This window comes from Tupaia chinensis, unplaced genomic scaffold (genome assembly GCF_000334495.1).
Source record: "Tupaia chinensis unplaced genomic scaffold, TupChi_1.0 Scaffold143584_1, whole genome shotgun sequence".
NCBI lineage: Eukaryota > Metazoa > Chordata > Mammalia > Scandentia > Tupaiidae > Tupaia > Tupaia belangeri.
In genome coordinates, this window is record NW_006203430.1 from 1,028,025 (window position 1) to 1,040,845 (window position 12,821).

General features: G+C 40.4%; 1 pseudogene; it reads left to right on the forward strand.

Moving 5' to 3' along the window:
• Positions 1-2,702: 2,702 nt before the first annotated feature.
• Positions 2,703-11,851, forward strand: LOC102488228 (palmitoyltransferase ZDHHC20-like; annotated as a pseudogene).
• The last annotated feature ends 970 nt before the right edge of the window (positions 11,852-12,821 follow it).

Sequence of the window (12,821 nt, forward strand, 5' to 3'; positions counted from 1 at the left end):
GCCTCTGTGTCTTCTCCCGGGCGGTATTAAGAAAATGTCCTGTAAGAATGTTAGGAGGAAAATAAACATTCTTAAAATGCCTGTTTGGTGCTAGATACTAACAAGGGTTAACATTTATTGAGAGCTTACTGGGCTTCATATACCCACCTAAGCATTTTACATAGGTTATTTTATTAAATTTTCTGTATAAATCTGTAAGTACAGTGATTTGCCCTAAGTCTTACAGCTAGAAAGTGATGGAGCCAGGGCCTGAAGCACCAGTCGGACCACACAGCCCTCATCTCATGCTGCCCACTCTTCCTGGGAGGGTTACGGATGTCTCACTGGTGTGCTCAAAGCTTTACCATTTCTGCCTCCTCTGCTCAACAGGCCCTAGCACTGCAATTCAACTCATTTTCAATGGCTGGTTGTTCTCCTTGTTTACTTATATGTCCTTTCTCCTTCCTTCTTTCACAAAGGCTTTCCTTCACCTGCTGGGCAAGGAGAAAAAGATGCATCTTGAGAATAGCAGGTGGCATGGTGGTTAAGGTACTGGACTCCCACATGGCCAACAGGGGTTCAATCCTGGACCTGGCAGCTTGCTTTCTCACTTTACCTCTCTCTCTGGTGAGTGCACATGCCCTATAGAAAATAAAATAAAAATAACACTAATAATTTTAATTAAATAAATAATTCTATTTTTTTAAAAAAAGAGAGAAGATACATCTTGTATTCAAACTGTTGTACCCTTGGCAAGAAATATCCTTTACAGTATTTGAAACTCTTGTATTCTTCCTGCTCCTGCTACAGAGTTTCTGTTACATATTCAAAATTAGCAATCTTTTGGAAGTCTGACTACTATTTCAGAAACCTAACTCTCTTTCACCATCCCTAAATCCTCCTTTTTTCATACATTTAAGTAGAATACTCATACTCTCTTTCTTTCTTTCCTTCTTCTCTTCCTTTCTCTTTCTTGTTTTTCACTTTTTCTTTTCTCAAGTTGATTTACATTCCCTGGGCTACATTGTCTGATGTGCTAACAATTCTTCCAGAAATAACAATATCATAATACACAGTCCACTTCTCAATCTTCTGTGTTACTTTACTGATTATTTTTGAAAATGGATAAAAACATCAAGTAACTCAATCTAGTTAACTTTTATGTATGAGAAAAACAGATTCAATTTTATTTTACTATAGGCTGTGTTAAAAAAAAAACATTAAATGCTGATCATATATCTTTTATAACTTACACAGCCCTGGACTATGTCTCAGAATGGTTGTGAACTATATATCTGAGAAATTTTATGTCAGTGGAACAACATGTGACTGCAAAGGATGTTACTAAGTTGGATTCTGTTTCTATTTCAAGTTCCTTTCTTTGTATTTCTTTCTTTCTTTTTTTGTCTCTCACTATTATTTTAGCAGTATACTCACACATACCTTAAGAAACACTCCCTCCTGTATAGAATTCCAATCTGGCATAAGAGACAGCAGAATATAGTGATAAGAGAATTCGCCTGGAAAGACAAAGACTTTGATTTCTGAATGACGTTGAACCCTCAATTTCTCTTTAAAATTAGAAATTTAAAACTGAAACATTCAAAGTCCCTTTCATGGGGTGGTATAATGGCTACGTTGTTGCGCTCCACAGCTGTAGCCCACCATAGTTCGAGGCCCAGACCCAGTGACTTAAAACTCACACTGGGCATGTATGTGTGTGTGTGCCCAAAATCCCAAGAGGAAAATGGAGGAGAAGGGATTGTGGCATGGCCATCCCCCTGGAGGGTGATATTTCACTTTCTGGCTCTCTGTCTTTCCAGTTAGCATAAGCACCCTGTAGCAAAAAGCTCTCTTAAAAATAAATAAGTAAAATAAAATAAAGGCTCTTTTACTCTGAAGTTAATTTAGTGTGAACAGTACTAACTTGTAAAGAGAAACACTAGAAAATTACAAGCATTTTTGGTGCTGTTTTTCATTTTTGTATTGGCAGAGGCTGTGTACACTTGCCAGAGAGAGAGATGGAGAGACAGAGAGAGAGGGAGAAAGCACTCCCTAATGAGGTGTGGTCACATCACAATCCCTTCTCCATTTCTCATTCCTTTCAGAATTTTAGACCTGTACATTCATGCACCTGACATGTTTTTTCAAGTTGTTGGGCCAGTATTAGAACTTGGGACCACCAAGCTCTGGCTCTGAGACTCTCTTAACCACAGAGCCCGCCCAAATTGGAAGCGTTTCTGATGAATTAAATGTTAGTAAAGGAAAAAAGTAAGCATTACTTGCTAATTGTTTTTGCTTGCTATTGTACAACATTTTAATCAATATACTATAACAGAATTGGAATGCTATTTTTCTGTTGTGAAAATATTTAACTTAATGTGCACATTTAGTAACTAATCATTAACCATATACCTTTTTTTCTCAAATATATCCTTCAATGATATTTAAGCAGGAACATTATAAATGACTTGTTTTTTCTAGACATGAAAATGGCCTTCGTCCATGTTCCATTGCTGTAACAGAATACCACAGACTGGGTAAGTTATAAAGAATAAAGGTGAGCCCTGCCTCAGAGAACAGGGAGTAGGGTGAGGAGCTGCCCTTAGTGCCTCGGTAGACGCTGTTGGGCTCTGGTACACCACAAATCTGGAGAGCGCTGGGCTTCACCGTCATCAGGGGAATGTGATGCCCTGGGTGTCCTGACCTGTTGCTAGCATGACATGGCTGAGTGCCAGGGCTCTCCATCACCTACAGTTGTCTGTTCCTACCACACCTCCACAGTGAAGCTGTACCTGTTTACTATGTATTCTATTGGGTTGTCAGAAAATTCATGACAGATTTTTTTTTCTATGCAAAAATAGAAATGAAGCCTAATAGAAATGAAGAAAATGGACAGAGCATTATTCACCTCATGGCTTTCCAGCTGTTCTTAAAAAAAGTTTGTATGGTCCCTTGGATGACAATTTTGCATCTCTTAATTCCCCGCACACACACACACACACCGAAAGAGTTCTACTGGCCCAATTCTGAAAGTGAAACATTATGAAAAGGAAGTCAGCTGAAAAAGACAGTAAGGCATTCTGAGAAGAGCAGTCACAGACTCGTCTATCTACACCATCTTTGCTTCAAGAACTATCAGGTGTTGAGAGCCACAGGTGATGTAGTAGTTAAGTACTGGACTCCCACATGGTCCACTGTGGTTCAAGTTCCAGTCCCGATGGCTTGAAAATCACACCGATGCGTGTGTCTGCATGCCCAAAATCCCGAGAGAAGGAGAATGGAGGAGAAAGAATTGCAGTATGGCCATCCCCGCAGGGGTGATTTTTCACTTTGCCTCTCATTGTCCATCTCTGTCTCTTTGGCAAGTGCACACACTTTATGTCAAAAGAAAAAGAAATGTTGGTTGATTTAACCTGACTGGACATATCACTGCATGGCATGTGATATACCCATTCTTTAGATGGATTATCAGTCCTTGGGCATATAACTGTGTGGGGTTTTCTAATTTACAACTTTTTCCTACTATTTTTATTGTATTCTCTATTATAGTGTCTTTTTGTGACTGTAGCAGGTTAAGGGTACTTTATGAAATTTCAGGCAAGCAAACCAACAGATACATGTGCAAAATTCTGTGTGCTTTTTCTCTTCTCTGTGTCTGCATCAGTGTTCTTCATCAGCATCCTCTCACTCTAGCTACCAGTGTAGGCTAGTTGGAAAAAAATCAAACAATAATAGAATCATTCCATGCACCCATGTTTTCCCATGGGCCTGATGGAAGCAATTTCTCTCTTGGATACAGTAAAAATTGAAAACAAGTCTTTGGCGGTGAAAAGAAATATCGGCAGCTTGTAGTATTTTCAATCTTGGGTAATGGTTGCAGTTTTCCAAGTTTCCTGTGGGGATGGGTCCAGAACAAGCGTCTGTTAGAATAAAAATGAATATTCCAGAAGGTATGTAAACTGTGAAAGTAGAAAGCAGAAAACAGGAAATGACAGTATTGGCACAAATCAATATTTTCTTATCAAACCACTTAGTGAATCAAACAAGCTACTTGTTGGATAGTGACTCTCAGGGGCTAGTATGGAGCTAAAGAAGGCATTGTCAAATTAGGTGTGAAAAAACACTGTCAGAAGCCATCTCCCCTCTGTGGGCCAGCAGAGGGTGTAGATGTTAAGGTGGCTAGATCCCACATAGCCTACTGCACAGTTCGAGTCCCAGACTCAGTAGCCTAAAAATTACACCGGGCACATGTGCATGTGTGCTCAAAATTCTGAAAGGAAAATAGAGGAGAAGGGATTTAGTGTGTCCAACTTCCATGGGGGGTGATTTCTCATTACTCTCTCCCCTCTCCCGCCTCCCACCACCTGTTTCTCCCTGGCAAGCACATGCACCCTATAGCAAACAAAACAAAACAAAGGTATGTTTCAATGATGGCCAAAGGAACATAAAAAAACAATCACAGAAAAACCAATAGCTCTACACATACATTAGAATTACTTACTCTGTTTATTTTTGGTTATAAATGATTATACTAAGTAATAAGCATAGTGGACCTGGGGCTATAGAAAAAGTACAAAAACACATATTTTGTATCCTTTTAGCCCATTGTACATAGATTGGTACATATAACATAGACTTACACAAATGCACAACTTGAATTCTTCACACTTTTCATCCTAAGGAATGATGTGTAATGAGCATCTCTTTTATTAATTATATATTTTGCAAGGAGTTACTAGAGGACCTAATTGAAAGGTATCAATGGTTATATTATGCCTAGAATTGTGACATACTTGTGTGAAAAAGTCAACAAATGTAGCTGAATAAACTAATAAGTTCTCTCATCTTAGAGAAAAAAAACCAAAACGGTTAAATTCTGGAGTCAAACTGTTTGGGTTGAAATATCACCTCTACCACTTTATTAGTTGTGTGAACTTGAGTAAATTACCTAACATCTGTGCCTTTATTTTCCTTTCTCTAGAAGGGTGCTAATAACCATGCCTGCCCTGGATAGCTTAAGGATTAAGTGAGATTATCCTTACAACACATCTAACATGACACCTGGATAAAAACAATAAGAGCATTGAGTACAATACCATTTTTTTCTACTATGATTATCTTAGAAAAATCAGTGTTCTTACAATGTAAATTACTCTGTGACAAATACTGCAGAAGCCAATACTTTGTTCATTTTTTTCTAACTGAAATAATTCATCAACATAATGTAGGCAAATCAAGTGAACCAAAACAAAGAGGGATTATCCTTGAGAGGCTAAGAGAAATCAAGGAAGGCCTGGGGTGTAAGAGACTGCCTCAGTGGCAGGGAGCTGTGCACCCGGTTACAGCAGTATTTGTGTGCTCATGAGCTCATGGAGAGGAGAGCCAAGCACCTAAAATGAAGGTCCTGTAGTTAACTGAGCCTCTGACTTGAAGTGTACATTTCTCAGAATAAAATCCTGTAAGAAATTATTTCTCGGACCAGCAGTTAGCGTAATGGCTATCTTGCTGAACTCCCATGTAGTCGACCGCAGTTCAAGTCCCAGACCCAGTGGCTTAAACTCATGCCGGGCGCGTGTGCATGTGTGTGCCCAAGACCCCGAGAGGAGAATGGAGGAAAAGGGATTGCTGCGTGGCCATCCCCCCGGGGGTGATTTCTCACTTTCTGTCTCTCTGTCTCTCTCTGTCTTTCTGGCTAGCGAACGTGCCCTATGGCAGAAACCTATCCAAAAAAAAAAAAAAAAAAAAGAGAAATTATTTCCTCCAGCAGTTTTCAAACTGTAGCCATAAAACCCTCGCCTCATTTGAAATTCATTCTACAAACCAGACAAAAAGCAGAGCTGTTCTGCCTGAAGCTATTTCTCCCCCTGTGGTCTCACCATCTTCAAGTGGGTCCATGAAATGGGGTGAGACCATAGATCCCTCCACTCTAGGGATTCCATGTGCTTTTAGAGGTCCTCCCACCTCTAGTGGCTCTCTTCAGGAACCACTGATCTTCTCCTCTCCTCTTTCATTATTTCTCTCTCTCTTTCCCCTCCTCCTCAAGTCTGAGGAACTCACTTTCTAGTCTCAGGACCATCTGCTCTAACTACTTCCTCTACCTGAGAGTCTTCATCCCTTGAGGAATTATGGTTTTATTTTACAAAAGCAACCAGACTTGGAACAACCTCTGGCTTTCTGCCCTGCCCCACTTCCCCTGAGGCCGTGAGCAGGGGTGAGCTACCAGCTTGACTGAGTGGAATGGAAGGGGCTACTTAGGGATGGGTGGGAGAGATGCCATCAGGATATCTGGTAAAGCAGTTTTCTATGCATTAAGATTAGGAGATCATTTGATTCTTCTCCATCTGCCCCATTAGACTATAAATTCTATAAAGGTTGGAGGCACATCCTTGCTTTTCACCACTGTAACTGGGCAATTGGTAAATCATCGACTGAAAAAAAGAAAGAAGAGAGAGAAAGAAGGAGGAAATAAATTAACTGCTAGGGCAGCACAGAGAACACTGTGAAAACCACTCATTTGTCTAAATATTTGACAGGATGACACTTTAACCATCTGGAATTTATGCCCTCTTCCCTAAATCTCATGTCTTCTTTCATGTCCTTTTGCAGATTTTCCAATGGTTTTCCCCTAACTGTCAGTAAGTACTACCTTGTACCTTACCTAGTGCTTCTATTTAAAGATGTCTACTTCTTCTAACACGCCTTCTGCAGTTGGAGCCCTTCACTACAGCTCTTTGTGTACTTGAAAATGCTCAGATCACCCCTCTGACTATTTTTCCCTGGGGTCAAATAGTCCAATTTAATACCTAAATATTTTTCAAATGTCCAAAAATTTTTTTTCAGAAACCTCACTTGTCATTGCTGTATAATTTTGGCAGTTACTTTTGTCTCTGGTTTCAGCCAAACTTTTTGTATTACAAAACACACACACACACACACAAGCACACACACGCCAGCACCTTAACTGTCTCAGTGAATTAACCTTGGCTCTGTGATCCTTCCATAAAATATATTTGTAGGTGCTCACAGTACATTGATTGCTGGAGGCTTGGCTCATGAACTGTTTGCTAGAAAAACCAAGGTCAAATTCAATTCTTGGCCTTTGTATTTCCCATGCTTGTGAAGTTGAGCAAGTGATTTAATGTTGTGCAATAATCTTAGCATTGACCCCAGTGGGTTGTTGGGAGGGTATATGAGTCAATTAATACATTTGGTATTTAAAACGGTGATGGTATGAATTCTGCCTGCAGGACCTGCAGGTGATGACAACTTGTATAGATGACATGCATTTCTGTGTATTCAGAGCAAAACAATCCTGAGTTAAACGTTCACACGGGAGACCAGCAGATGGCGAAATGGTTATGTTGCTGGACTCCCGCGTAGTCAACGGTAATTCAAGTCTTGGGCCTGGTGGCTTAAAACTCATGCTGGGTATGTGTGCTTGTGTGCCCAATATTCAGAAAGGATAATGGAGGAGAAAGGATTGTGGTGTGGTCATTCTCTCTGGGGGGTGATTTTTTGCTTTCTGTCTCCCTGTCTCTCTGTGTCTCTCTGGCAAGAGCATACACCCTATAGTAAAAAAATCCCTCAAAAAACAAACAGGAAAAAAAAAAGAGCTCATACGCTATACAACATAGGACAGTGACCGACGACCACAGCGGGTGCCAGAGGCAGCAGAAACTGAAGAATGAAGAATGACCTTTTTTTTTATCAAAGACCCAGAACTGATCAGAGCATCTCCAGTACCTCAGCTCCACAGCAGGACAGCAGTAGTTTGTCGTTCTGTTTCACCGTCCTCCAAGGTTCTGTTCCCGCAGTGTGACAGGGACACATGCCTGGGCTCTGATATCTCAGCACGTGACCCTGGGAAGTGGGTCTCCAGGGCCTCTCAGAATAAACTGCTCTTGCTTCAGCACCATAGATATGTCCTTCATGTATGCTATTTGATTACTTTGGAGTCCTGTAAAAAAAAAAAAAATCCCATTTATTTAATATGCTGCTAAAATGCCTGGTTCCCAAAGAAAACTACCACATTTCTATAATTGTAAACATCTTATGTGTGTCACCAGTGAGAGAAATACCCTAATTTAAGCTCCCTTCATGACCAAATACCCAATCAAGGATAGCTTTTTTTTAATTTAAAGTTTATTTCTTTATTTCATGAGACACAGACAGAAAGAGAGTTAAACAGGTACCCTCAGGGTCCCCATACCACCATCTATCCCATCTCAGCTGCCTTGAACATGGACTTGCAAGTACCTAGCATTCTTAGAGAGGCCTTAGGACACAAGCCCAGGACCTTACCCCTATGGGCCCACTTGGGTTGCCACTGCATCACCATCTGTTCCCCAAGGATACTTTAGTTTTAAGGAGACAATAGGATCATTCCATTTTAGAAGATGCTTAAATATTGGTATGTTGCTCAATTAATTGATCTTTTAAAGATAATAATATATTAATAAAGAGATACCAAATGGAGATTTTGATTAATATCAGCATCTCTCTCAATATCATGAATGAAAATGGGAATGTAAGGATAATTTCTTTTTCTTTTTTTTGGAGAGATTTTTGCTATAGGACGCATGCGCTTGCCAGACAGACAGAGACAGAGAGACAGACAGCGAGAAATCACAACCCCCCCCGGGGGGGGGATGGCCACACAGCAATCCCTTCTCCTCCATTCTCCTCTTGTGATCTTGGGCACATACGCACACACGCCCAGCGTGAGTTTTAAGTCACCGGGTCGGGGACGTGAACCGCGGTCGACTATGTGGGAGTTCAGTGACATAGCCATTATACTAACTGCTGGTCCCATTATACTTTCTCACAGAGATGAAGAATATGTTGTTTAAATCAGAAGTGAGTATGGTACTTAATGAAATAGTCCCATGAAAATCTAGAATAAAATAAAAGAGCCTAATACGATTATGATTAGGTAATATTTTTAGGCAGGTTTTGACAAGTACAAGAAGGCATGAAAAAACTTATATGCAGGGCTAACTCCCACGGTGCTGTGGTAATGTACTGCTCAAGAGATGCCAGATCTCACATGACAGCCAGCCTGAAACACACTGGGCACTCACAGCAATGGCTAAGGTTGGAAGGGCTGGAGGACTGCAAAAAGGTGATCACATGACCAGACCCTGTGAAGGGTACTCCCCACTTTCTTCTCTCCCACTGTTATGGCCATGTGCATGCACTCTATCATGAATAATAACACACAAAAAGACTTAGAACATACGTATAAAAAAGAAAAAGAAAAAAATACTGCACCTTGTAGATAGCATAATTTTAAGTCCAGAAGATGCAAAAGAAACAAGTGAAAAATTATGAGAATAATGAAGTTGGGGACCAGCAGATGGCATAATGGTTACACCACTGGACTCCCATGTAGTTGACCATGGTTCAAGTCCTGGACCCAGCAGCTTAAAACTCAAATTGGACATGTATGTGTGCATGCCCAACATCCCAAGAGGAGAATGGAGGAGAAGGGACTGCAGTATGGTCATTTCCCCGGGGGATGATTTCTCACTTTCTGTCTCTCTGTCTCTGATGAGTGCGTGTACCTTATAGCAAAATCTATCTTAAAAAGATTTTTTTTTTAATTTGAAGTAATAGCATACAAAGCTATATACTAAAATGAATACCTATCAACTATACTAAATTTAAATATATATATAATTTAAAAAGTTTTCCATTTATAATAGTAAATGGTAGAGAGGCATAACAGTAGAGATTTAGCAGTATATGTGGACGCATAATCGTAACAGAAATTGTGGTGGCCTAAATGGAATAAAAAGACAAAATGATGAGCTTTAGAGAGATCAGAATAAATTAAATGATGGAAGTAAAGATGGCACCCCCCGGGGTCACGGAGACAGCCTGGCTGCAGAAGCCTGAGGCTGGGGTACCACCAGGCTCCCATTGTATTAAAATGCTGGGCTACTTGAAAGCACCCAGAGTTAGCTGATGTATTGCTCAGGTTCCTCAGATGTGCCTGGCGATCTCTTCCCCAGGACCTAGGTAGCACCAGTTTCCTGGGCCTATATGGTCTTCCCCGGGCATCCTCACTACTTAAGCTATACTTTGACTCAAAAGTCACGTCTGTCTGAGCCTCACTCTGAGCATGAGCAGCACTTTACCTCTGTGCCATGGAGCAAGCCCCACCCCAGTTTCCTATTAAAATTACACGGCATCGCACCTGACCCATCCTCCTTTCCCTGCCTTATTTCTTCCATTGTATCTATTAGCGTTGAACATACTACATACTTGGCTCATTCATTTGCTGTTTCTCCCTACAGTATATGCTCCAGATACTGTATGCTCCTCCCTGAAGACAGGGATATTTTTAGTTCATCTTGCTCGTTGCTCTGTGAATGAATGAATGTAACAAAATGTGTGAATTTAAAAGATACGGAGAAAACCGAAAAGACCAGCTGGTACCATAGTGGTTAAGGCAGCTGGATCCCATATGGCTAACTGTGCTGTTCAAATCCCAGACCCAGCAGACTGGAAATTATGCCAATCACATGTGCACCCATAGGGGGGATCCTCTCTCTCTCTCTCTCCCTCTCTCTCTCCCCCTCCCTCAATCCTTCCCATGTATCCACTAGCAAAAGAAAGAAAGAAAGAAAGAAAGAAAGAAAGAAAGAAAGAAAGAAAGAAAGAAAGAAAGGAAGAAAAGAAAACCACCTTCCCAAAAATTAAATGTGTTCTATGATAATGATACTATGGGTGATTAGTTTTATTTTTTGTTTATATAGTAATTTTATTTCTTTCTTTGACACAGAGTGAGGGGGAGAGAGACAGAGAAAGAGAAGCACCCCTAACAAACTGATCACATCATGATCCACTCCCAGCCTCAGCCAGCCTGGATTACAGACATGCCCAAGATGTAGAGGAAGGCCTGAGACACCAACCCAGGACCTTCCCAAGTGCACTCAGCATTGCAAAGCATTGAACCACTGCTGCATCACTGCTGCAGGCTCTATTTTTCTTTTCCAAAGTTTTTGTAACTTATATTATAACCTTTATTTATTAAGCTAAATGAATATTTCAAAAAAAATGTAGTTCTCATGCCTAGGTAACTCATTTCCCTAATGGTTTGTTAGAAAAAAACATATGGCAAGGACAAACAGGCTCATTATGCAGGAAAACAAGCGCTCGATCTGTGTTTATTAGGGCTTTATATTTCATTGTTTTAAATCAAGTTAGATGTTTTTCACTGGAGCTGCTGTCTGTTTTTGGAGACTGCATTTTCACCTTTATCTGTTTTTTACCATCTTATTATTTTTTTTTTTCTGAAAAGCTCTTACAAGTTTTTTCTGATCCAAATTGCATACCTCCAGCTATTTCTAAACTGAAATTACTTAATAAGATCCATTAGATTTAATCTAAATATTCTTAAATGTATGTTTCTTTCTTAAGTGATTCCTACTAGCAACCCCAGAAGAAAAAGAACCTCTGTCTTTGTGCAAATGAAAGTGGGTTTAGAACCTAGTCACTTTGTTGCTTGGAGAAGTTTTAGTGAATGTGGCATATTCTGGAGTCCTCTATTTGTGTGAGGACTCTTAACCTTATGGTTAGTCCCATGAAAGAGCTTTGGAGACTTTCCAGCCATCTCCTTTCCTCAATGTGTGTTAACACATCCCTAAGACAGAACGTCACAACCACACTGTGGTTTCCAAAAAAGACCCCAGAGAGCTTCACTGAAATTTTGATATACTGTAGTGATTACAGACTGTAAATAAAAGCTTATGTGATAACTACATTTACTTTTATTTAAAGGTTCATGGCTTGTCATTCCTACATTTCTGAGAACTGTTTAAGATTTACTACTAAGCAAGGCCCAAGCACTTTGGAAATTAGGTGATCTCATAGCCTTCGTGAAAGGGCTTCATAACCTTTCAGAAGCACCAAACGTTCCCATTCAACCAAAAATTAAATTGGCAGCTGCTCGCCAGCTCTTAGCACACTCCAAGCAGCAGATAGCTTCTGAAGCAGTCAGTGCCTGAACAATTGTTTATACATTTCCATTTGGTGACCCCCAATGAGCTCCATCAAGGCCACTTTGTGAGGTCTTGATTCCTTTCTTGGTTCTTTTGGCCCGAAGGAGCTCATGACGTAACTCTCTGGCAAAGTAAACTTGCCCAAAGATGTTTGCCTGGCTGCATTCCCACCAGCAAAAGTTATCACACATTTATCCTGAAGCAATATCAAAACGTCCAAGATAAAAATGTCAGTGCCTATGTTAGGATATTCTGCATGATCAGATCATATGCTCCCATCAGAGATCCAACTACTAAAATCTGTGTCCAGACTGTATCTTTTGGGCCTGATTATACCAGTTATACACTGCGAGGTCAATACACAGATGTAGGATATCGCCAGTGCTGGATTCACAGGGGAGCCTAAAATGGGAACATTTGTCCATGGAGAAACTACTCTGAATGAGTAATTATTAGTGAAAACAGGAAATGGAATTCGTGGTTGATACTGCTAAGGTTCCCCCTTTTCTATTCTTTTTCTTCTTTTCAGAAGGTTTAAGCTGGGCCCACGGCTACCTAGTTAAAGACCACATTTCTTAGCTACCTTGCAGCTGTTTGTAGCCTTGCATCTAAATTGAGGCCAATGAAATGTGAGTCCAAGTAATACATGCCAACTTTTTAAAAAAATGTTTCTGCCTTAGAACTTGTGGGCTCATCAGAGAGAAAAAGAGACAGAGACAGTGAGAGGAAAACTGAGAAATAACCCCCCTGCTGTCATCCATGTGGGAGTTCAGTGATACAACCTCCGCTCCATCTGCTGGCCCCCTCATGACAATTTCTGAGTTGTGTGTCTAC